Raw genomic sequence first — 24,179 nt, forward strand, 5'->3', positions numbered from 1 at the left:
ATAAGAAAAATCAGATCAGGTTGCTTTTGCTGACTAGTAAGTACGCATGGTCAGCCTGGGAAATCAGGCAACTGGAAGACATACAGAATGATAAAACCCACTTGACCTCATGCTAACCTCAGTTTTGAATATACCTTCCGAAATACTTTCCAAAATTACCATGTGAATCCAGCAGGTGCAAATATATTTGCAACCAAGTTTTAAAATAAATTAATCAAAATAATTAGATTTACAGACAATTGTTTAGGACCAAATATATCATTAATATAATAACATGACAATGTACACCAGGGTTATTGATTGACAAAGAATACATGTAAGTCAATGCGAAGAGTGGCACTTTAACCTTAATAAAAACTTTGGAAAGAAAAGAAAAAGGAAGCCAGGGAAAACCACATTAAATTACCTTCAGAGAACTGGGTGCTGAAAAGCAGGAGTGCATTCTTGGGCAGAATTCTTCAGGGGACCTGCAAACCAGTTATGCACCCTCACTAAAAGTTTTCCAGAGGGTGGCTGCAAAGGAAAAACATTATTGACTAGGATGAATAACTGAGAAACTAGATGCCATCTCTTGAGTGGCAAAATATGGTTTGCACATGCTTCGGTTAACTAGTAATCTGAAGATAATTTAGCGGATGGAAATTTTTTTTTATGTGTGGCAGAGTGACTTTTGCTGGCCTATCAAACTTCTGGTAGGGAAAGTAGAGATAATGTAAATTCTTGTCCCTCCTCAAACAGCAATCCTAACCAGCTTCTGGGATAAAGCATGTATATGATACCCTTCCTCTCCCCCTCTACCTCCAGTTCATGCACAGATGGGGAATGTCCACAGTCTTATCTGAATTTAAAAGAGAAAAACTGTATTTTGTAAGATCTGACATTTATTTAAGATCCAAGAAGTTAAAATGCCAGCTTCTCCATCAGAGAAACAGCACAATCGATTTCAAAACATTCAGTATAAATTCCTGTTTCTGCTGAGTCTTTGCTAGGATACCTATTAAAATTGCATTGGTCTAAAAGTGATATTGCTAGACATGTGTAAGATTCAAATGAATTGATATTTAATTGGTTGAGACAGCCTCACGCCCATGCTATTTTACTGAAAGAAAGAAAGATAAAATATCATTACCACTGCAGATCCATCTCTCAAGAAAGGAACATGACTAATATAAAAGCTTTTCAGCCCTGCATTAAAGTGTCAGTGACACAGAGAATAATCCAGAAGCATTGCATCTATGTCCTGGCTGAAAAGATTGCTCATTTATAATGAAATACTCATCACATGAGCATCTATCTGATACCCATGCTCAGAATAAAAGAAAAACCAGTGGCTGATACTGTGGGAATGAGTAGGAACATAGATGGCTTTCCTTGATTAATGGGAGTAGCTGCATTGCCTCACTTGTGCTCAAGCACAGCTACTCCACATAATGCCTAGTTTTCCATGACAGAACGTTTGTGGCAATTATGATCTTAGCTTTGTATAGGCATGTACCAAACATGGATTAAACATCATTTAAATATTACTTTTTTTCTCTAATTACACTTAAGAATACAGATGAAGTCTTGCATTTTCACTCTCCAGCAGTTTTCAAGCTTTTTTTCCCCTTAATAATAAGCAAGATTAGTTCTAGATGGCTCTGACATTTTATGTAGGCAGAAAATGGAACAGCTTTATTACCTCCTCAGGGATGTTGCCTTCTTCACATATGCTCTTCTACCTCCCATTAGCTTTAATGGGATTTTCTCGCACCAATCCACATGAGAACAAATATATATCCAATAGACGTAATCCTTTGTTCAAGGGCCACAAGCTTGAAGAAGAATTATTTTGAAGGGCTTTCAGTAGATAAGGATACACAGTAGCATATCCTTCAGATCTAAGCATATGTTTTTGACACCTTCTTTTTATGTGTTGCAAAAATCCTGAGGAGATACAAGATCAAACTGAAAGTGAAAAAAAAAACCTTATATGAACAAAGACTAGTTCACAAAAAATGCCAGAAATGAAAGGGCGATAAAGATGTGAATCTACTATTCTTCAGCACTACAGAATTACTCACTACACCTTTCTACATAAGGAGTCACAACAAAATCTATGAAATACATCAAAATGCTAACATGGAAACTGGTAGAAATTGGCTATAGATCCTCATAATTAGTTTTAATACTGATGCTGGCAATGATTTATTCTTATCCAGAATCTTATATCCAGGACTCTAAGCATTAATAAATTAATTCTCACAGTCCATCACTGAAGCTGGTATTAGCACCCTCATTTTACAGAGGAAAGAAGGGTATGCTGGTCTCCCCTTGAGCTACCTAAAAAGGGCACCTGCGTATTGAAAAGCTCTCACAGGGATTCACTCATATGCTTTTCCACTGATTAATCTACTTGAGGCAGGATGGCATCTACAGAATTGCTTCTACTTCAGAAAAACGGTAAGACTTGTAGAGATTCACCTGAAAGAATAAAATTTTCTTTATGTGGGATAAAGTGCTTACAAAGGGCACTACCCCACTGCATAACAGAGCTTTTGTAGCATTGATTAGGCACAAGACAACAAAGCAAGTTCTCACCTCAAACTGTAGGGATTTCTTCTTTATAATACATGATTGCAGACCACTAAAGGAATGACCACTTTTTTTCATTTTATGTTAATTGGTTAAATACCATGATATTTTGGTAATAGGATTACTACAGAAAAAAGGAATACTAATACATTACATGTAGTCTTACCAGATTTGCCTAAAAGGAATAGCTAATGGCTATCTAATTTACAATTGGATGACAGGAAGGAGAACTCTATTATAGCCAAAACAAAGCCTCATAAAATAAATATATAACTTTTCTTTTTTGACCAAAATAATTTATAGACACTTTCTTTTCTTCTTTCTGTCAAGAAACAGAAATTTCACAACTGCAGAACCCTGTAGCAAGCTAAACATAGCTCTCTAAATGAAATTTGATTTTAGCTATTGACAAAAATCCAGATTTAAATATATTTTTATTTTTAAAGAAGGTAGAGCTTCTTAGAGATTTTGTCACCTCTGAGCAAATATTAATGATATTTCCCAATTTGTCTGTATAACTTATACCCACATCTTATGGATATGCTTGTATATCTATTCCTAGTTTCTATAAAGACCAACATAGACTTGAGAACGTATCATATATGCACACACTAGCTCAGAAAATATTTTTAGTCCTTGTACTTTACCACAAAGCACTTCTAAGTATTCCAGTAGTCAAAAAACTCCTAAGCTTCTGAAGTTCTTCAAGCAAAAAAAAGTACATTACTATAACTGCTACCTCAACAGTGCACTGATATTCACGAAAATACTTCTGACATGTTTAATGTTAGGTTTGTTCTTAAAGCCAGATTATGCTAGTAGTATTGTAGCATTTTTATTACATCTAAGAATTTTTTCTTAATGGTTTTCTAAACTGAGGTCACAATCCTGAAATGCTACTAATAACTGAAATTTTTGAACGTACCTTCCATTGCTATTCTGCAATAGTCACTTGCAATCAATTGTTACCATGAATGTACCTGCTGCTAAACTTAAATTGAAGCATTATTTAGAATGCACATAAAGGATTTTGAATACAATCACTGTAAATTCTGGTTTGAAGACTAGAATTGCATTTATGCAGAAACAAAATAAAAACTATAGTCACAAACTAAACTGATTTCTATGAATGTAAAAGTATCAACGACCAAAGAAAGATCATCATCATGGCTTGATGAGCCCAAACAGCAGGTGTTTTGAAACTCCATGATTTTCAACTCTACACCTGTGCAATGATAAAAATTCAACAGTGTAATGTTAATGAGGCAAATCATATTGGCATGGAAAGAGAACTTCTAGATCCGTTAAAGCAATTTTGCACATTAATAAGTGTTTAGTCCTCTAAATTCAGACTATAGCTCCACTGCTGGAAACTTCAGCATTTAGATAAACACTAAAATTATGACATTTCTAAAGTAGTATGCCTCACTATTACTGTTTGGGGAGAGTTTTAGGAATGATTTTTTTACATGCAAATGCATACATGCAAATTTAGAGGTAATAATTATAAACATTTGTAGCAGTGGCAATTCAGTTACCTAAAGCTAGTTCTGATGGAAATTTTCCACCCAAATTACTCTTTGACTAAAAGTGCATTTTCCACTGAATTCAAATGTTGTCATTGGTTTCCTATTCCTGCCTGAATCCAACATTCAGTGTGAGAAACCCTGATGACATAATTTGATTTGCATCAACTTAGTATTCTCACATTGCACTAAAATGTTGCATTTTAAGTTTCCTTTGTCTTAATCACCTCTTCTCCGATCTGCTATAGTGCTTCAGGAAATTGCATTTTGATTTTGCAGTTATTTCTTCCATAAAAGTAAAGAACTCCATCTAGATTTACACACATAACAGTGTACTGGCATTTTCCTCAATCTGCAGTGAAATTGGCAATTTAAAAAAAAAAAAACAATTCAGGGTAGTACAATGTGTCCACGTGATTTCTCTCAAAAATATGTGTACTGGACAAGCACTCATGACGTGCTAAGTGCTCAAGTGTCTGTGCCATCACATATTAGGGTTCCTCTAAAGCCTGGTCTGGTGTCCTCCAGGGAAAACTGGCTTTCCATCTTTCACTGTCCTAACTAGCCATGCAAGTGGGGTGTCAATATTCAAGCAATGACCTGCATCACCTGGTGTCTATCCAGACAAGAAGGAAACAGTGCTCTCTGAGCTATATCTCACCAAACCGAGCAGAGTGTTTCTGAGAAATTATGCTGGGCAGAAAACTCGTGCTAAAAGTACAGTACCTATCAACTACTAGAATGTAAATGATATTTAATTATAAAAAAATATTTTTAAATTATATTTGATTTATTGATGCTCTCCTTCTTTATAGATTACCCAGAAATCTATTAACTGAAACCTCTAAAATATTAAAAATGTTAATTTTTACTATCCTATACAATCCCAAGGAATTTTAAAATGTGAGACAGAGAAACACAATTAAATTTAGACAGTAATACTGTGATTTTTAGCCACAACATTAATGTCTTGATTACAAGTTTTAATCTAATAAAACAATAGAGTCACAGAGGTTATGTCCATTAGGCTTGTTCATTGAATCTGAATGGATACTCAGTTTGTTCATTCTGAAACAAAGGAGCTACAGAGCAGGAGAGGAAAAAGCACGACTAGAACAGCCAGCTAGACCCCTGGTACATAAGTCAGACAAAGTCCACACCTTGAGATGAGGCAACTGAAACTTATTCTTGTAGCCCAAACCCATTATCACATTTTAATTGGCAAGGACAGAGCAGAGATTTTTTTTCCCATAATAACACATGGTTACAGGTCTCCTTCATTTTCATGTACAAACCCATATGGCTAAAGAAAATGTCAAACATAGTTGTTTAAAATCAAAACAAGATGCCAAGCAGGGCTGCTATACCTGCAAGATTCTATGAACACTTCATACCCATGAATATAGCAGAAATTATTCTTTCTTATCCACTGCCAGGATAGTCACAGAACCGAGAGCCAAGGGACCCAGAGCAGATCGGGCTGCCTCCTTCCCAGATCATACTGGGATGAAAAAAGAGAGGGGGCTTTGGTTTCCAGAATGACTCAAGAAATATTTCAAAAAAATCCTCAGATGAGGTGATACCAGATATAGCACATTCTTTGCATCCTACCCAACTGCATAACCAAGACAAAGCTAGGTAACCACTGAAGCATTCTGTATACAAATTTATACCTTATATATCTTATAATGTCTTATAGTGTACCTTTTTATAAAATCCTGTAATGTGTAACTGGTGAATTATGATTAAGGAAGACAACTACTTAATATGAAAACAAATTAAAATAATGTCATTAATAGTGTACTTTATTGCTTCTAGTTCTCAAAGATGGAATTCTTAGAAATGCATTACTTGCCTCCTCTACTTAAATGGCAATAATATATCCTGATTCAACAAAGCATTAAAAGTGCACCCTGTTATGAAAAATGGATTACTTCAGTTATGCTTAAAAGATCTCGTGGTAATCATTAACAGAAAGAGCTATTATTCTCCCCTATTGCCTTTTCAAAAGAAGTTTATTCCATACAAAGGTGGATTTGGAAGTATTGGTAGGCTAGGAATACAAATGAACCCTAGGTCTGGTTTAGGCAGATTTCAACTCAGAAAGGGATTATGTCCAAAAAAAATTAAAAACAAAAAAGTTTTCCCAATACTTAACACTTGTTAAAGTATGAAGAAAGGTTGGTTTATAGAAGCAACAAGTTTTCCTTTAAAGAAATTTTGCAGTGGGTTTGAAATTAATAAATGTTTGTCTGCATTTTGTTTGTACAGCCAGGTATATTTAACCTCTTCTTCCTCCTTCAGTTGCTCTAATATTTCCCCATAGCTCATTGTTTTCTTTAGGTAGATGCCTATAATGAGCCACTACCTTTCCAGACTTTCATGTCTCTTCATTAATTGTTCTAAAACAGTGAACAAAACACAGGACAGCTGCAAGTTCAGATGGAATTCACTTCAATAAATTTGGCTTTGTTTACAATCAGGTTCCAGTCTAAAATAAACCTGGAATTCTACTCTGGAAAATAAGGACCCTACAATTTTATCTTTAACCTTATTTAAATAATCTATTAAAATAATTTTAAAATAAACATTATGTAGATTCAGTGCTCTGTACAAATGGCATCATCTGAATGTAGCAAGAAAAGGACAAATTATTTAATAGGTATTGCATTTAAAGAAGCAGAATGATATATTTCCTTGCAGCCTTAAAATAATGAAGTATCTTCATCTCATTAGGTATAGTTATTGAATGAATAAATCCTAATTTGCTATCATTAACAAAAAAAAAAAAAAAAAAACAAAAACCAAACTACTAAAAAGTAGTTAATCTGAAGGATCCACTAAACTAAGAATCAAGGATATTAAAAAAGGTCAAAAAGCTGTCTGAATCTCTACTGATATTTTTAAACCACTTTGAATGCCGAGAATGTTCTTATAAGCATAAAAATGGCACTTTTGTAGTGACACTTCAGAAAAGTAAACAGAGCAGATAAAAAATTAACCCCAAATTTGCCCACCTCATGGCCAGTCATGAGTGCTAACAAAGGATGCTAGCAGTACATTCAGGGAAGACAATGCAATTGATGTCTGTGTGTACATGGTCCTGTGGAAAAAAGAGCTTCTCAAACTTGTTTTTGTACAAAAATATCTCAGATTTTATAAAAGAAAGTATCTGTAACACAATTTATATCTGTAAATTTCAGAACCAACAAAGGAGAATTTCTTTAGAAAGTACTAGAATTGCATACAGCTCACCATGATTCAAGTATAACCACCGGGTTCAGCTCTCTTTGCCACCTTCTTCTTCATAAAACAACAGCCAGGATATCTTCCAGGTTCAGTGTTACTGACTCCTTTCTCAACCTGCCCTTCTTCGACTCTGTGGTTTCACCATCACCTGTTGTCATGTGAGAAAATGAGACAGAAGGGATCTTCCCTGTATTCCACCACCCTGAGCCTTCTAGACAAATTCTTCCAATGAGGGAGGACTGAGGAAGCTTCAAGAGATGTGGGACAGATAATCTCCAAAGCCATTTGGAGACAAGAACCACTTGGCACTACTTGTCAGAGATAGCTGTGGTTTGCTCTCTTCAGGGTATGCATTGCACAGCATTAAAAAGCCAATTATCTCTCTGTCAGCTGGTGTAGAGGAATGAAGGCAGTGGGTTGATCAGCATTGATAACATGCAGCTGTGGCCTTGCCTCAGAGGCAGTAGGTTGATTGACATGGATGATGTGCAAGTGTAGCTCCTTCCTGCTAAGTGGTTAAATAGCCCTGAGGAGGAGCAGTGTGGTCTGACCTCTAGAGGAAGGAGATACAGCTCAGACAGTAGAATCTGACCAATGGTAAAGCCTTGTTACAGCCTACTGGTTTGTTTGTGCTTCAACAAGGTGGTTTACACAGCATTTGGATAACAACAAGGCACTGAGGTCAGGAGGGTGCTGTGCTTTGAGTAAGGTCTTTGGTTTGCCTAAATTGCTTGCCAAATTTGCTCTGCAAATGAGAAAAGCAAAGACAATTGGTTTGTAAAGGTAAAACAAATTGAATGACAGCTGTTCTCTTGCTTGCTGACTGAGTGTCCTAGCAAACAGCCTTACCTAAATCTATTTGTCTTCAACTCAGAAAGGGTCTTCTTGTCCTTTTCCAGATATGTTGACCTGTACTAGACAGCTGGCCAGGTATATGGGGTTCTTCCAGGGAGAGAGCGGGTCAGACTGCCCTCATCACCCACCAAGAGCATGGTGGAGGGATGCTTCTGGGTCTGACCTAACCACGTAGCTATAAAAGAAAGGGGCTGGTTGTTTCTGTAGACATTTACATATGTCAAGCCTGGTTAAAGTGAGGTGCCATACAGCCCTGCAGGGTCAGTGGGGAATACCAAAAGCCACACAGTCAGTATCTGGCCGCTGAGCTCCTTGAGTAGATACTTGCCTAGGATGAGAGAAGGCAGGTGAATTCAGGGATATGGTGAGTGTTGGAAGAGTCTGGTAAAGTGTTGGGGTCCTGAGGACACCCTCTGGCTCAGCAACCACTTCTCCCTCCCAAGAGACTCAGCTCTCGGTGCTTGTGCTCAGCTCTGACCACTGATCTGGCTTTTCCTCAACGATTCTGGTGAAACAGAGGTAGCAGTGTGAGCAGCTTAACAGTTCAGAAAATATTTTAAGGGATGCAAACTAATTTCTGTGTTTTACAAATCTAATACAACTATACGCACTGTGTCACAGAAACATCTCATGCCATCAGTTTTTCCTACTGAAATTAGTAATTGGCACTTGAGTAGATTAATAAGGACGTTTTCTCTTTTTATTTTCATTTTTATTAAGAAAAATAATGCTACACTAGATAATAGGCAAAATGAAGTTTATAAAGACATTTCTTGTTATCTTTTTAATTATATGGCTTATGATTGGCTGCATATTCCCACAGTTAAATTCAGTACTATACATCAAGAAACAAAAAAAAAATTTGATTACAGTGAGAAATACAAAAAGAAAATTCCTAAAGCCATTACTACTTCACATCAATAAAGTCCAACTTAAAATGTTCTTGAAAACTGATTTTATTTATTTTTTATTTAATGCAATAAGAAAATTGCACTGTACCTAATATTTTCTCATTTATTTTATTCCAAGAAGTATCCAAAAAGGCAGTGTTCCCATGATACAGGGAAAAGAAACTGGTTAAGACTACCATCACACAAGGGCTAGTTAGAAAAGGTGGGGGCAGCTGGGTAGCTGGACTCTTTTCTCTGGGCAACTGAATACCAATCAAAACACATATGTGAAACATATAGGCACTCCTTAAAGCCAAAGTTAAAACTTTTTTAAGATTAAAAAAAAGTATCTGGAGTGGCATCCACTATCTACTTGAAGATTCAAATTTTCTAAAGGAAAAATGTTGAAGTTGTGTAAGATTATTGATTAAAATAGCAAAAGACAACTCCTACTGTCTCAGTGTCACAGTATGTTGAACTTCTTTTGCCCACTATATAAATCAGGAGTCAACACTCTAGGTAATTAAATGACTGTGCCCGCTGCTTCTCTTCCCAAAATGTCCTACATTGTAATAAAACATACTCTTCCAGTGAGAATACGCTGGGGGTAAGAGGAAATAACTCCTTTCATATTTGAGCACTTCAGAGTCTAGCAGGTAAAAACTGAAGTCTATTAGTATTGCAAGGCAAAAAAAGTCTCTTAACAGGCAAGGCTTGTAAGGAGAAGGTATCTTTTATTAGACCAACCAATATAAAGAGGAACATATCAGTAAAAGATATAGTCTTTCATCTAGGACCTTGACTTGTTTATATTCTTTGACAGCCACAGCTACCATAAGAATATTTTTACTTTAGAAAAGCACTTAGCAGGCATGTCTGTGGCTGAATCCTGCAAGCAATAAAAGGATATTGCCACACATAGTAGGGCTCATGCCCACCTAGTACATTCAGATCCACAGCACGGTAGCAAGGGCTACCATATAGGAGGGTATTAAAAAAAAAATTCTCAAAATGTGCAGGGTTAGTACTAATCTCTTGCTAAGATAGAAAGTATTTTTCCTCTCCAAAAACTTGATCAAATTGTGTGGTTTGCCCAGTTAACCAATCAGAAATAAATACTGGAGGGTCTTTAAGGAGGAATTCCTTATTTAACCTATAGTGGTAAATAAGGAGAGGGTTGCAATTTTTCATATTTATCTAGTAATCTTAAGATAGCCTCAGCAAAGGGATTTCTTGGTGTGAATTTATCTCTTTTTCAGAAGCTATTTGAAAAATTAATTTCCTCACACTATTTTTTCCTCGTTTTAATCCACAGCTCTGAATAAGCTTTCACACTGTTTTGTAACATCCCTCACCCGCATTGCATGATAATACTCTGCTGTGTTGCAAGTCACAAGACCGCCTGTCTTGGGAAGCCTATTAAATACTGGTATGCATAACCTTCTACTCTGTTTTCAAAGGAGCACTGTGCTGAGTCTTTGTAGTGTTGTCTGTGATAAAAATGCATATGAACATGGAGATAAAAAATTAAATTTGGGGAGTGTATGCATTTTAATAGTAGCCTCTCTACCCACTTAAAAGTCTCCATACTGCCTACTTTAAGATCTTTTGGTTTTTTACACTAGTCTAATATATAATTTGCTTCAAAATACATAATATACTGTGGGATTAATATCCTTTTATTATTTATATCACTTTTAACGCATTTAAGCTAATAGACCAACTGGACTTTTTCAGAAAGTATGACTCCCAACAACTGAGATTTAGCTATTTATTTCCCAGGGTAGTACAAAGTCCACATGCTTGGAACAGGGCTATTTTTCAGAGGGAAGGTGTACAAAAATCAGCTCATAAGGGAGTTGTTTGATGTTCTGTGCCTACTCTGACCTTTATTCCTCTGATCTGAGGGCTTCTGGGTGGCCAGGGATGCCCCGGCTGCAGCCAGCAGTGGCAGCAACATGGAACATCCTCCCTGGATCCCTTCCCTAACCTATAGAAACATCATGAAGCACCTTCCATTTCGCAAAAGCACCTTTTAAATAGGAATGCAACAGCTCAGCTTCTACCAGAGGTTTCTGATTAATCCTCGCTCTCATTTAGACAGTGTCTACATCAAAAGGTTGTTAGACCACGCACGCTTAGGAGTGTCACAGATCTTCGGATCTTCTTTATTAGCCCAGAATAAATATTAATTCAGATGTTCTCATCTAAACAGACTCCCTAGTCCACTAGCACTTTGGTAAGGACCTCTGCATCAATCCTTACCACTGTAACGGGTCCCTATAATCAGCAGTTCTCTTCAGGTGCAATAGCCTTTGTTTCCTTCCAAGAAAAGGAACTTTCTCCTTCTCGCATGATCTTGTTGAATAAGCATATTATGTGTAGTATGTAACATTCTATAAAATTGTCTGAAACTCTTGTATTTCTTCTGAATTAGCTATCTATTGTCATTTTTCTATCCTGACTAGTGAGGTTGCTAAAATACCTATTTTCTCTAGAGCTTTTCAGCTAGAGGCATATATGAAGTACTTTGTTATATTTAAGAGTTTGTTCTGCTTTACTGGATTGTAATAAATCCGGTTAACCTCAAATCTTCTAAGCTGTTGTGTAATTTATTTACTTTTTTTTAACCTATCAGATTATGTTTGAATTCCAGGACTGAAGATGTAGTCAGATACTGTTCATCTATGGATTCCAGGTTGTTTTCCTTTTTTGTGGTTTGTTTTTTTTTGTTTGTTTTTTTTACAGCCAGGGAACTTTTCTAAAATTGTACTCTTTATCACTGCTTTGCCTGAAGACCATTTCTCCTTTCAATACTCTATATTTTCTTTAAGTATTTTTGAAAATTCACACAATTCCTTTACACACTAAGGAAACAAACATAGACGACTGCTCCAGTTTGTCTCTGCAAGGTCTCCATGTTTTGATTCCCAGTGCTTTAACACTAAATATGCTACCAAGTATTTAGACTGGCTACTCCTATCGACAGAAGTAACTATTTTCCTGAATATTGGATTTATAGGTGCCCTGATTTCAATGGGGATAGAGTTAATTTTCTTCTTGGTGGTTAGTGCAATGCCGTGCTTTGGCTTTTGTATGGGAATGGTGTTGATAACACACTGAGGTTTCCAGTTGTTGCTGGGTAGTGTTTGTACTGCATCAGGGACATTTTTGGTTTCTCAGGCCCTGCCAGCAAAAGGGCTGAAGGGGCATGGGAAACTGGGAGGGGACACAGCCAGGGCAGCTGACCTGAACTCACCAAAGGTATATTCCATACCATGGGGTGTCATGCTGTGTATATAAACTGGGGGACTGGCTGGACATCAGTCACAGTTGTGTCACTTGTTCTCTTTTCTGCCTTCCCTTTGGATTTCATTCCTCTCCCCTCCTTTTCATTATAACTGTTATTACTATTGTTTTGGTTTTATTTTCTTTCAATTATTAAATTGTTCTTATCTCAACCCTCAAGTTTTACATTCCAATTCTCCTCCTCCCTCCTGCTGGGTGAGGAGGGAGGGAGTGAGCAGCTGTGTGGTGCTCAATTACCAGCTGGGGTTAAACCATGGCAATAGGATAAATCAGTCCTAGAACAAGTCATGATAAATAATTCACAATTAATCAGTCTTTGAAGTTGAATCATATGATACAAATTACTCCATATATTCCATAACCTTTAAATATAATTTGCATATTCCCCTACACTTGAACCAAGAGTAATTTCCTATCTCAAATTTTCCTGAGAATCCTGAAAAACTACAGAACAATAAATGGAAGAAAAAGACAACAGTGAATGTACAAGATCAGGGTTAGAGTAGCTAGCTATTGTTAATTTTCACTGTGAATGATTCTGGATTAGAATACAGCCGCTTTCTTCATCTGTCTTTTAAAATAAAGTATGTTCAACTAATAAAGCTGCCATTTGACTAGCTTGGAGAACATTATAGTGCCCGACTGTTATGTTCAGGCATTTTTTTTCACCATTCCACAAACAGGTTTTTTTGCAACAGTTCAGTGCAACATTTATCTTTCTTTACTGCTTGTAAAAAACTTTATTTTGACAAAGACAGTCAAGCCTTTTAGTAGTTATAGAATATTTCTTGGCTCACCGATTCCAATCTAGTTTACCAGCTCATGTTCTCTCATTCTTTTTATTTTGTGAATATAAATCTATTCTTGTCACATAGGCCTTGCCAATATTTTCATAGACTGCTAAGTACTTATCAGTTGTAATAACGTGTGTTTATTAAGGCTTTCTTCACCTCTTTCTGACTACACCCCTGCTTCACTGAGAATTGGTTTTTAAATGTGTAATTCATGAGCCTTTACATGCACATTTGACTCTGCCTCTATCTTGTCAATGTAATACATTGTAATACCACAGAACTAAGGTCTAGCCATATCCAGAAGAGAAAGATTTCTCTTAATAAGGAGCTTTTTTCCCCAGAGAGATATCAAGCAAAATATTTGGAAATATTTCTAATGTTCAAAAAACAAGAATTTCCAGCTTCACTGACATTAGATATTAGAAAATCCAAAATCCACTACCAGTGGAGTTCAGAAACAGTTTATATTACTTTAAATTTGTTTAATAGATTTATAAGTATTGAGTCTGTAAATGTAGAAAATTACTTCATGCTCTATCTGAAAAATATAAGAAATGTCACTGTTCTCTACCAAGAGGATTTATCATTTTACCTTTTACATTGCAACAGTTTACTACATATTATGCTGTGTAAAACATAACATCAAATCCTGGACAATGCTTGAATATGTCTTAAAACACCTTTCTAGCTAAGATATTTCTTGCTGTTGCTTTGCAAAATCATAATTTCTCACCAGATTATATTTTTATTTTAGCTACCGTGTTTGGGATCTGAACAGATGGTACTCTATTATAAAGATTTTTGATTTTTCCAGTTTCTGGGGCGAGTAAAATGATGTTGGACATATGACTGTTTGTAAGAGAAAATGCCAATGTTATATCTAGAGATTTCAGTTTCTGTACACTTCTAAAACTGCTGTGTTTTAGGGAGGCAAATGGACTGTTTCATTTAGCATTTTCCGATTCATAAATAAGATAATTTTATTAACAAACTGTAGTGGTATTCCCATCTTGTCCCAGTCTTCAAAGGCATAATACTTCTTTTAACTCCCAAGCCACATAAATGAGCCAAAGAGTACATTCACATTGCCTAATCTGTCTTGATTTCTATTTTAACTTAGACTTTAACTTTTAGAAATCACCCTGCCGATGTACTTAACACAATTTCCAGCTGTTTGACTGTCATAAATGCACAAAATCATGTCAAGTCAGAAATTAGAAACTTTGTTTCCAGTCATAGTCTTGTCTACCTTATTGGTAGATTTATCAAAGATGATCCCCATCAGACGTAGCAGTTTCTTTGCGCTACCCCATAGATATTAGAACTGGACTATCCTAAACAGGGAAAATAGGGCATAACTGGAGATATTTTAAATCCAACAAAAAAAGACTTGCTCAGAATTATTTATCCCATATGAAAAGAAAACAAGTTAAGTAAAATGAAGTAACAGCATAAAGAATTTCCTCACTTTCAGGATTAGGGAAGTGAAATGTTATGATTTATTTTGGAGTAGAAGCATGTTATTCCTCTAGCTCTTTTCACAATGAGCACCTGTATCACCTCAATTTTCAATACTTTTTCAAAAGCCTTTATTTTTACATATATTCTGCTTATTGAAAATCATGCCATACAACCTATTGACATTTTGTTAATTCAGAAATAGTGTCTGGCATTAAGGGCAATATTTTCATCTATCAAAGTGCACAAGTCATACTAAGCATAATGAAAAGTAGCGTTAAACTTTAAATGTTTAGGATTTCAAGACTTTAAGTAGGTAATTTCTATTCTTCCAATAAAGAAGACTCATATCTATAACAGCTTCATTTTGTAGTACCATTGTTCAGTCATCTCCTACCTTTGATAAAGTCATCACAAGAATATGGATTTCTCTAAGATAATACAAAATGAGTCTTGATGTCAGCTAAATAAATCCAGCTTTATTTTATTGTTGTGCTGTCAAAGTGGTGGATAGAAAGACATGGATCAAAATTCATCTTTGGTGGATAAAGTAAAAAAAAAATTAAAGTGCCTATGAGCTGATAGTGAGAAACAAGTATACTTGGTTTTGATTGATATAAAGGGCATGAGAGGTTCGTTAGCTAAAAATCTTGCTACAGTCTGACTCCAAAATGTAACCTGAACAGTGTGTTTGGCAGATTCTTAAGAATATTCATTATCCTTCCAAAATACTAGCAGCCCTTAGAAATGTTAGTCTGATTTTTGAGAAGGCTTTCCATATTTTTCTCCTGTAAGCAAGACATTAACCAGTGTACTTGAGCAGATTAAATTCTGAACAGCTTTGCTACACAAAACCCTTCCTTTAAATATTATTATTGCTCTGTGGTGAAATGCACATACCAGATTCTTCCAAATTAGTTTAGTACTACTGGTAAGGAGTAAAGCACAAATTTACAGATTCTGACATAAATGCAGAAGTTTTCCACCTGACAGAGTCCTTAATGAACAATTATTAGTTAGTTTTAAAATGCATTCCATTCAGGCTTCTTTACTGCTTTCCTTTACTAAGGATGCCACTTAACATTAATTTTTGAAAGCCATCTTTACAACTTTACAATGAAAGTGGCTAGTTTACTATCAAAGTGGAAGCGTTTGCCAAGAATGCAGTCAGAACAACCAAGCAAACACAAACTATTAAATACAAAAATTACCAGTTCAGAGAAGATAGATTTTATATTGTCACAATTTATATAATATTTGAAAGGAAACCACATTGTGCAATTCAGAACAGTTGTAAGCTCCCACCCAAGTGTTCTCACAACGCAATCCTAAATCTCTACCCAAAGTTCAGACTGTAAATGTATGTCCTCACATCTGTTTGCTTCTGTTCCATCCTACTTATCTTCAAAGTACAGCCAGCCCTGGACCCTAAAGGCAGGCAGATCTCCACTATGAACAAGAAACATCCCTGCTTCCTCCTGTGTTTACATGGAGACTTCAGCTTTATAAACCCTGAGTTTCTGGATGATTAGTCAGAACGTATCTTGAGCACTATCTTCCCCATAAACAATTACTATTTTCTGGTCTGTATATCAAGACAAAAAATTCAAAGACTGACTGCAAAACTTATCCCAAAACTATCTTTTGAGCTTCAAGTTTATAAATATGACCTAGATAATCTACTGCAACAGGACAAACAGTTGCATATAGGCCATCACCTGGTCCTTTCCACAGAATGCTCATGTCTATCCAAAACAGTCTCTCTCCCACCAGCTCTCCTCCTTTCTCCTGATATCTTTTTTTTTTTTAAACAAACCCACTTGCTTGAGTGACTGAGATAGGTGATAGTATTAAGGCAACTTTGGCAGATACCACCTTTGTACCCGTTTTCACACTTAACTGAAAGAAATAGTAGTAATATCAAATTCCTCTTTTCTTCCAGAAAAATATTCATCTCAGTAATTCTTAAACTATTTTCTGCCTAATTTTTAAAATCTAAGTCTGGAAGTAACATGAAATAGAATTTAAAAGGAAATAGTCTTGCAATCTTAACAATGGAACAAGAACTATGTTAAAAAGCAGTGCTAAGGTGTATGTCATTGTAGTCCAAAATCACCGAGTGTGATGCCCTCATTTTCTTCAGAATTAAAGAACACATCTGTTTTCACATCTCATTTGAGAATATATTTCCCTCTATTGCATTTTATTAATTTTTTTATTGTATTGGTGCACAGTGGGAATACAATGCAAAAATACCACACAGAACAGATATGTTGTTCTGCTATGAAGCAGTTGTCAGGTTCTGCTTCTTTCTTGATAAATTCTTTAGTTTTCCTTTTTTGAGAGAACACAGACATTGCTGCTATAAAATTCTGCTCATGTAGAAATGAAGCAACAGTAGGACATTTGGTAACAACCTGCTTCCCTTTTATGAAGGAAAACTAACAAAAAACCTAATGAAGCTAAAGAAAAGCGTCAGGAGGACAGGTTGGAGTGAGTCTACTTAAACAGCAGTCTGAGGAAAGTGATGTAGTAGAGGTTTTGTTGGAACTTTATTCCATTCTCTAGTTTTTAGTCTGACACCAGTGTTACTTCATTGACTCCACCATTTCTATTTATTGAAAGGCTGGTTTAGCCCAGCCTAGCTATTCAGCATGCTCCATCTGTTTAAGTGTGCTCTTCTCCAACAGTCATTGGGTTCTAAACATTAGCTTAAACTGCTTCGTTGAATAGAGACACACACATTTAGGTGTTCTCTTGAACTGAAGCTGAGGGGAGGGGCAGGAGGGGGGGGGGGGGGGGGTAAGAGGGAGACAAGAGAGATTGTTGGTCCATGAACAGCAACATCAGTGTGAAAGAAAAGCCTGAAGTTTTCCCTTGTAGTTTCTTGCAGTGGAAAAAAACAGCATAATTTTTCCCAACAGAGCAACGAACAAACATTCTCATCTCTGGAACACGGTGCCACAAACTTACCATCTGACATATTTTTTCCTCTAGCTCCTTTCCTTCTGTGGATGTGCTAGGAATATACCCACAGCTTTCAACCAGAGCTGTAGCAGCTGTGTCTCAGCTAGATACAGCCATTGCACCTAGGGGATCAGGTGGTTTCCCTTTCAATACTAATTTCAGTACCCAAAAAAAAAGTTCTCTCTAGATGTTAGCAAAGCCAAAGCCTTTTTAAATGGTAAACAGAAAACCAGTCTTCTCATCACAGAAGCACCACTTGCCAAATTAGTTTCCTGGAACAGAGAAGACCAAGTTGCAAGTCCTAGCTCTGTGTAACCCACACAAAGGACATGAACATCAACACTAGGTGAACTCCCTGTCTCTACCTGGCCTAATTAATATTGCCAACAAATGGACAGAGATATTGAGATCAAGATATTAGCGTAATTGCTACAGTCAGGTCTCTTACTCAGGATGCACAAGTTTGAGAAATCAGTCTTAATCTGAGAAAAACACAGCCCAAATTTGTTTTCCCGCATCCTGGTTTCTTGTCTCACACCCTTGTATTGTTACTGGCTGTGCAGGTCCTCAGTCTGACCAGAAATCCTATCCATCCATCTATTCCAAGATTTTTATATGATTACAATGAAAATTTTCTGTCTTTGACTTTTGCTGCCTGATTTTCACCTAAAACTACCCAATTAGCAATACCTACTTTACCAAATACATATTGCTTGCCTGACACCTCCAGCTTGAAAATTTAACCAGTACTTATAAATTCCATAAATGTGGATATGACACCAGCTAAACAACATATCTGTCATTTCTTTATAGAGTCACATGCAAACATGTATCTTCCTTTCCACAGAAATGTTCAAAGGCTTTTGAAAGTGACACTTTCTACAGAAACTTCTGTTTTCTGATGAGCTTTGTAGAAAGCTTGTATCACTTGACTTTCAAAAGTTAGGCAAACTATTAGTCAGTCTTGAATGTCTCTAATTTCATTCTGCTTTGTCTTCCTTCCAAAGTCATTAATTAAGGGCATTATACTGAAGCACTAGTGTCTGAATACACCAATGAAAATTCATTTGAATTACTCATCTTCTAAGAAAAAATGTGTTTCTTTTTAAACAAAGAAACACTAGGCCTCCATAAAAGCAAAAAGTTAAAACAATCTGTTCAAATTTTGTGAGCTACCTCCAAGCTTTGCTTGCTGCCAGTTAGTCTGTGGCTTTCTCAACCTGCTGAAAGCTAAGCATAAGTCCAACTCTTGCTTTTTTTTCCCCCGAGAGGTTCATAAATCACAATTTTCTTATTTGTTTTTGTTACCGTAACATGCTGACTTCTTAACACTAATTGCCTCTCATCTTCCTATGGAATACTAATGTTTGCAGGAAAAAACCCAGAAAATTTTAGCAGCAAATTCATTTCCATGTAAGTAGAAAATATGGCTAAAATAAACTATTAGACAAGCTTTATAACAACTGCTGCAATCCATGCCAGGGACATGAGGAAAACAGATTGAATCCACAAAGCACAACTCTCATTGCTGTTGTAGAGTCTAAAGAGACTGGGCTGTTTCATTTCCTGGATTCATGGGTCCTCAATGAAGTATAATTATCTCTCTATGATTGTTTCATGCTAATTGAAGGAGACTACAGAGGAAACTAGCTTCTACAAGGATATTTTTTTTAAATGGACAGTTATCATTAGTCTTCTCCCAAGGTTTCACCACTATTTCTATCATCTCCTCATCTTTTCAGAGACATAGGAACAAGCACATCGTGTTTTTTTACAATATTTAAATATTAATCTTTCACTATGTACTTACAAACAAGTAATGTTTTTAACTGGATTACAAGTTTTCATTAACATCCCTATACTGGCATAAAGTCAGCCTTGCATTCTCATGCTACATGGCTGTAAGTTGTATTTCCTATACCCTCTTTCATTTTCTTCCTGAGCCCTGATACAGTAGGGAAGGTCCTGTGTTGATCCAAACTAGAAGACCACTGTACATCAAGGATCTAGTGACCCACATAACATTACCCACATTAGTCACAGTTACTAGTTACCATACCCAAGTTTGTGATAGGATAATCCCTCTTGTGGGGAATAGCCCCACAAGGTAACTGCTACCTACCACCATCACTTTAAACATTTTCTCAATTGCCACATCCTAGGAGCTAGAAAACCTGCTGGCCATTTTAGAGTGATAAAATATTTGTAGGGTCTAGGAGACGATCCCTCAAGTCACATATTCCAACGTGTGCTTATCTCTTATATAGAAAACTCCAGTACACCACTCTTGCTGATAGTCTACAGAGGTGTCACAGGTTAAATGACCATAAGAAAAAGCATACTCCCTCCCATCACCCAACTATTTATTCAGATTCTTCCCTGGAGTGATCACCTTTGATTACATAAAAGTGCTAATAAAAACAAGCATCACTGGCAACTTACAGAAGATACATGCATTTAAGAAACAACCAATGTTTAAGAAACTCTTTCAAAATGTTTTTCTTATAAACTATCCCAGATGACCAGTTATACAGAAATTCTTGAGTGTACACGGAAAAAGTGAATATACACTTTCTGGCATCACTTTGTTATTTCAACTTTTACACCGACTTTTCAGAAGAATGATATTTTAGTTCTGTGGGAAAACTATGCACACTAACCATTCTGTTCTTACAATACTTATTTGGAAAGTATAGCTTGCTTACACCTCCCCAGTTGACTCTGTAGCAAAGAAAAACCACTACTTTTCAAACACTTTGGAGAATTATAGAGGTGGCTCTGACTAAATCAAATTATGCTCCAAAAGCTTCTAAAGAGTTCAGTCTCTCCAGCATTCAAAATTATTTCTGTAGGCTGAAGAAGCTGACAGTTTTAATCAGGTTTGATCTAGGTCCTGGAAGAAAGAACCTTTGATTTCCCAAAGTAGCGTAGAACTGGAATAATGAACATTAGCACTAAGGTCAGTAATGTATACCTTTATACACACATTTCCTAAGATAAAAAAATAAAATCCTAGAATTATTATTTTAATTACATTTCTAAGTCTGCAGACATAATACAATGCCATTAAACTTCAACAAATCACATAACATTTATATAAAATTATAATTTCAATAAAATATCACATTTAGAATTTACATTTCTAAGACATAAAATGGAAAATTAAAAAGTAGATAATATAACTAATCATGACAGTAAAACTTAGAACAGGCATTGAGGGGAAAATAAACACCACAATTTTTTCTTCATGGAGGGAATTCATGCATTTTAATTTTTGTTGGTTCAAGTTATTTTAGCTTCCCTGGAGATGTTGTTTCGTTGCATGTGTTCCTGATTCTATAGCTAAGATCTTACCACAGAAAGCCCAGAGCTCCGCTGAAGTCAATAGAATTCGTCTTGGGCACCACAGTTCACCTCCCTGTTAGCAGCTTGAAGATTTAGTATCTTTTTGGTTGCCTAGCCACACATCCAATTCTGTTAACCTGCAGGAAAAAGCTTTCTAGGACTGTCATGGTTGGAATTATGATTAACAATTTATTAACAAGCTGAAATTTTCTTTTGAAGCCTTCAGAAATATCTGAAACAAGTGTTGCTGAAACTTTCCAATTACATATTTAATACACCCATTAATCTGATTAAAAACATTGACATGTAAATATTCAGTGTTTTTCTTCACAAAAAAATTATTTTTAATCCAGGCTTCTGCTGCAGTCCTACTCTCCCCCCCCAGAGAGATCACCACAACTAAGTCCAAATTGCATGTTTGCCCTCAGTCCTGCAAAGCTATCAGTTCATCTCTATACCACTGCCAATTATTTGCACTGAGATACCTATTTTCAAAAAGCACATGAATTTAAGTCCTCAGATTCCCTCTTGCAGCAAGATCTCTCCAGCTATGTGTAGGAGATGCTTTCACTGTTAGTTATATGATTTTAGAGATTAATGTCTTAACCTGAGGATAGAACTAAATGCTTTGAGTCACTGCAGACTATAAGTTTGCAACAGAAGCTGAAAATTAGTTTAAATTTCAAGGTAAGTCTCAAAACTTCACTACCAAAACTGGAATCTATTTTACTAGCATATTATTGGCAGGTATATCTTCATACTGAGTTGAACTGTTGTCTGCCTGCCTTTACAAAGCAGCGTAAATGTAAATCAAGCCTTACAGCCAGCTTTGAAATTGGACCATACTATCCATTGTTATATTGGTCTCTATTTTACACATGAATTCACATACCCTAATAAACTGCTTTTGGCATTTAACACTTCCATCCAAAATATTAACTAACTTCAACTTGTCTGAATTATTAAGTACATCATATTCTGTACATTGGTAGGCCTTATTTATAAACTTGATCTTTCACTTTCAACTCAAGAAATTGATTTCCAGTCTTCCATGTTCTTATTCACCTGAATAATTCAATCTTGTTTATTTAAGTAATATCATGAATGCCAATTAATTACTTGTGGTGGGGAAAAAGCTCAAACACTTTCCCCATCACATTTAGTGATATAGTCCAATCAAATTTGTGTGAGCAGGGCTGGAGCATGGCATGCATAACATAGCTATCAATAGGGCTCCAGTAACATCAGTTCTGTGGATGAATTTTTTTAAGGCTGGGACCTAAGTGAGTATTTTCCATGCAGCTGTTCATTGGGTACGAACCTACTCAAATATACTATGAACCCAAAGCAAATACATCACTGACATACCTATGAACTAGTTACTTCTGGGAAAGTGGCAGAGTCTACACAAACATATCCTTACTCAGTATCTGATTGAGTCAGTAAACCTAGCTGTTAATCATGTTATACTGTACAAGAACACCGTTCATTATCTAATGATATATATCCAAGAGATCTGTTGTTACATTACACATATTGTATAAGGACATTTTTATACATTGTTCAAGTAAAAACTAACTCTTATTTGCAGTTCAGGTGCATATAAAATATTTATAGATGCAACTCACACTTCATGAAAGCTTTGTGCAACTGCTAAATTCTTAACTCATAGTTGGTTCAATTTGCAATGCAGCTGACTTTTCAGTGAGTCCTTAAATTAATATTAAATGTTAAACTTGCTGGATCTTTTTTAAAGGTTCTTTTTTGGTGTTTCAACTACATATTTAATTTTTTTTGCAATTGAATTAACATGAAAGGCTAAATATTTCAACCATCTTGCCCTCTGAATCATGAAAATAAGATTTTGGGGGTTTTAATAGAAATATTAGATTATGAACTAAAGGGTTTGGGCTGCATTGAGCTCCTTTTCAACTCATACACACAACTTGCTTCTGGAACATCAGTTAAGGTACTTTTTGGATGCTCCTCTTATTACCTTGAAACATCTGTATATACTAAAAGTGCTGCTATGTAAACACGCTGCTTTAATATTTAGTAAAGCTCCTTTCCATCAAATGGGCCAGCAAATAACAGACTCTGTGGGATTTTAAGTGGCCCTCCTCATGTTTTTTCCCAGTTAGTACTGGAAATTATACTTGACATTGAGACTTCCTTCAGCTGAAACATGAGGAAGAAAGTGACAGTCACCAGAACTGCAAAAAGGCAAGTGCAACAACTGCCAAAAGAGTCACATATATTGTAGACCGGCTAGAATGTAAAGTCTATCTAAAGCCCAGTGGGAATGAGATGCTTAGCTGTGGGAAGACAGAGTTAAGTCTACACAAAGATATTCTCATCCAATTCAAATTGAGTTACCAGAAGTATCTCTTAATCTTCCATTATTGTTTATAAAAATATTGTGTTATCACATCTTTATGGTTTCATAAATTCATACCATAAGTGTTTTTATAAGTGCTTAAATATATAGAAATGGGATTTATATATATCTAATAAAGGTGGTGCAGCTTTATTTAAGCCTAGATTTCAATTCCATTAATACGATCTCTTTATTGTTACTAGTAGTTTATGCAAGTAAAGAGAACGGGGGGGGGGGTGTCACAGGATACAAGTCCAAAATCTGAATGTTTGTATTTCAATCCAAACTGATATATTTGAAACAAACCAGAAAACACATCTTAACAGGTAAGGCAGGCAAGCTTTGCCATCAGCTCCGAGACAGAAGCCAGTCATGAAAACACACACAGTTCTATTTTACGAGTTCTTGCATTTACTGAGGAATAATATTGTCAGATGAAGCTAGAAATCTAAGTCCCACTGAAGCTGGGTCTTCCATTCCCTTAGACTATGGGAAATTCTACCTACAAACAAAAATATTTTAATATAACCATTCTGACTTTAGATTATGAAAATAAGATAATACACTAAATTGTCACTGATTGTAGCTAGTAATAGTCTTCTCTTTCTACAGTTTATCAATTCTCCCAATTATTCTTAAAAATAACAAATAATTATAAAATATGTTTAAAAGACCTGTCACGACACAGAAAACAATCAGTGAAGCAGGGGAATGAGCTGTTTACAAATGCAACTGAAAATCCAGAAAAACAAGAGTTCTGTTTGATAAAAACCAATCCTTGCATTTCATTTCTGAGCAAAACAAGTGAATCAGTGTGACTGAACTGTCAGGCTTT

General features: G+C 35.9%; 1 long non-coding RNA gene across 4 annotated transcripts in view; it reads right to left on the reverse strand.

Moving 5' to 3' along the window:
• LOC308065990 overlaps positions 1 to 24,179 on the reverse strand; it is a 51,944-nt gene that overhangs the window by 14,610 nt on the left and 13,155 nt on the right. For 3 of the 4 annotated variants that reach the window (XR_013928993.1, XR_013928994.1, XR_013928996.1), the window contains one exon: positions 407 to 1,926. This is a non-coding gene — a long non-coding RNA (uncharacterized lncRNA). Of the gene's footprint in view, positions 1 to 406; positions 5,602 to 7,355; positions 7,498 to 24,179 lie in introns of all 4 variants that reach the window. The other variant, XR_013928995.1, reaches the window with a different exon arrangement.

The sequence above is a fragment of the Falco punctatus genome (assembly GCF_963210335.1).
Source record: "Falco punctatus genome assembly, chromosome: 6".
Lineage (NCBI taxonomy): Eukaryota > Metazoa > Chordata > Aves > Falconiformes > Falconidae > Falco > Falco punctatus.